This window comes from Microtus ochrogaster, chromosome 10 (assembly GCF_000317375.1).
Source record: "Microtus ochrogaster isolate Prairie Vole_2 chromosome 10, MicOch1.0, whole genome shotgun sequence".
Taxonomy (NCBI): domain Eukaryota; kingdom Metazoa; phylum Chordata; class Mammalia; order Rodentia; family Cricetidae; genus Microtus; species Microtus ochrogaster.
This window is the reverse complement of record NC_022016.1, coordinates 34,617,622-34,620,933: the sequence shown is the minus strand read 5'-3', so window position 1 is coordinate 34,620,933 and position 3,312 is coordinate 34,617,622.

Sequence of the window (3,312 nt, the reverse complement as noted above, 5' to 3'; positions counted from 1 at the left end):
TTGTCTCAGTGTGTGGGTGTACCCCTCGCGGTCCTGAGTTCCTTGCTCGTGCTCTCTCTCCTTCTGTTCCTGATTTGGACCTTGAGATTTCAGTCCAGTGCTCCAGTGTGGGTCTCTGTCTGTGTCTCCTTTCAGAAAGGCTGCATTTTTTAAGCCTCGCCAAACAGCCACCAACTGGGGACCAAAAGCACCGCAGCCAGTGACAATGGCCATCTTTCACAGAACAAGCTTCTCTTCGAGCTTGCATTGTCATCTCTCATAAGGATTTCTAGCTGATGTCCTCATAACAATTGTTCCCAATCTGTGCATGGATTGTTACAATGTCAATGATGTGCAGGGTGAGGACCTCCAAGGACCTCCTGACCTGGTCTCTGGGGACTAGCACCTGCCCAGTGGCTCTGTCACTGAGGCTGATTAGGGCATAGGCCCACCACATGGTAGGCTGGGTGTTTCTGAAGTAGATGGCCCCGAGGGAGGGAGAGGAGCAGGAAAGGATGGGAGATTGGCTCATGTTCCTGCCTGAATTAGTTTTCTGCTCCTGTTGCAGATTTACAATAAACTTAGAAAGGCCCAGACCAACAAATGGTCACTACTAGATTTCTGAAGCAGCATAATGTTAGATTTCTGAGATAAAGAGACATGAAGCCAAAAGAGACTAGAAACTGACTTCAACAGACTGGACTGTATATTCCTTTTTTTTCATTATATTATTTATTTTATTATTTTTTAAAAAGTTTATTACAATGTACAATAGGCTCCAGAATAAACACTTCATTTTAACCATAGGTGGCAAAGATGTTATAGTAGGGAATCCAGATGTTTCACAGGCTCCAGGATAACACTTCATCCTAGCTGTAGATGGCAAAGATGTTATGGCAGGGAATCCAGATGTTTAAATAGGAATGGAAGAGGGTCACCATCATCTCAGGTATGAGGAACAGCTGACTTTTGGCCAGATTTCTTTTTTTTTGTTTGTTTGTTTTTTGAGACAGGGTTTCCTCTGTGGTTTTTGGAGCCTGTCCTGGAACTAGCTCTTGTAGACCAGGCTGGTCTTGAACTCACAGAGATCTGCCTGCCTCTGCCTTCCAAGTGCTGGGATTAAAGGCGTGCGCCACCACCGCCCAGCATTGGCCAGATTTCTTAATTCCACCTGTGGCCAGGGGGTCCCTTCGCCATGACCTTGGCTTTTAGCTCCTTGAGTTTCTTCTGCTCCTCTTTTGGTTTTTGCTTGAAAACCTTATCTTCCTCGTCCATTTTCTTGGCCTGCTTCTTGGGCTGCTTCAGGGGCTTCTTTTTGCCCCACATGGCGCCTCCAGACACCCCCTTCTCCAGACCCTGATTCTAAGCCCTGGACTGTATATTTCCAGCAGCAAGGAGCAGACAGCAGGAAAAGGGTGTCTGCTGAAGGGGAAGGGGTACTTAGGGTTTCTATTGTAGGTTTGGAGAATGGGAAATTAAATGCAGCTGCTGGCGCTACATGTACGCCTTCATGGAGTCGCTTGTCCAGACAAGGCAATTTTTTTTTCCCCTTTAGAAACTGCTTTGTCCTGGCTACCAGGATGTGGGTGATAGTGGCTGATTGAGTGACAGGAGCAGTGAGGGAGGAGGGGCTGGAGTTTCAACATAGGGTCTTGATCAGGGTTTGGCAGAGTTTGGTCAAGGCTTACTCCAACAGTCCGAGGTCTCACAGGTTTGTAGGCTGGTCCTTCAGGAGGAGCTAGGGCATTGGTTCTCAACCTGTGGGTCGGGACCCCTGTGAGGTTGCATATCAGTTCTCCTGCACATCAGATATTTACGTTACAGTTCATAACAGTAGCAAGATTACAGTTATGAGGTAGCGACAAAAATGATTTCATGGCTGGGGAGTGACCACGACATGAGGAGTCGTATTAAATGGCTGACACTCCTGCTCCAGGGGGAGCATTCATCTTCTTGCCTCCCTGAGTTGTAGCTGCATCCTGCAGCCCTTGGCTCACGCTCTCGTGCCCAATATTAGGAGCCAGTCATGGCCAGTCGAGTGGAGAGCAGAACTTGTGGTGGACAGCATGGCAAAGTCAAATGACAGGGAGCTATTTTGGTGGTAATGACACTGTGAGCGTTTCCCCCGCCCTCCCTCTGCCCCAGGTGCAGCTGAGCATGCCTCATGAGCCGTGTTTTCATTACACCAAGCCCAGGAATGGAGAGTCTACATTGACTACGAACTAACAGATGAAGAAACCAAGGCTCTGGGGGCTCTGTGTTCTCCTCAGCCCTGAGCACAGTCCGCTGTGGCCTTTCCAGGTCATCCGTTCCCTCCTCTTCCTTGTTTAGCATCTGCACCTCATAATGGTCCCTGTTCTTTCTGTTGTCAGTTTTCAGCCCAGCTGACATCTGCCTCCATTCTACAGGCTGTGGTCCAGGATGAGGACAGTTCCATAGCTGACCTTCCTGTTAATGAAAGTGGTCTTGCCTTGCCTCTCCTCTCCTCTCCCCTCCCCTCCCCTCCTCTCCTCTGCTTTCCTTTCCTTTCCCTTCCCTTCCTCAAGGAAGCCTGCGGCCCATGGTGGTCGTGGGGCCGCAGTGGGGCTGTACTGCCATCAGACATGGTTTAGCCCTGGACAGCCCACATTATAGTAATGTCCACCTTTGCTAGAAGGGTGCACTCTATCTCCCAAATAGGGAAGGCTTCAGAGGACACAAAGGAGAGTCGGTCTTTTCCTTTTTATATTTGTTATTTGAAAAACATGTTTTTGTTTGTTTGTTTTTTGAGACAGGTTTCTCTGTGTAATAGTCCTAGCTGTCCTGGAACTCACTTCGTAGATCAGACTGGCCTCAAACTCACTGAGTGAAAAAATGACTATTATTTTGAAAAAAATTATTTAAAGTTCAGCAATTTATTGTTTTATTATGTGTGTATGTGTGCACATTTATGCACATGATTTATGGAGGTCAGACAAGATACACACAAGATCAGACCAGGTGTGATTGCTGGCCACTCTAACTCGGGTCTCATGGTTGCACAGCAAGCGTTCTTAACCACAGAACCAGCTCTTCAGACCTCAGCAAGTGCATTTTAAAGAGCTATTTCTTTATTCTGTGTTATGAGGGTCTGTGTACCATGCATGTCTGGTGTCCACAGAGGTCAGAGGGAGCATGAGATCCCTTGGAACTGGAGTCACCATCCGGGTGCTAAGAATGGAACCTGGGGCCTCCACAAAAGCAACGCGTGCTTTTAAATGCTGAGACATCTCCCCAGCTCCTCCACAACATTTTTTTTCACCTAAATCATGACTCTCACATTCATGCTAGTGACCTGTTTAAAGCAGCGGGGGG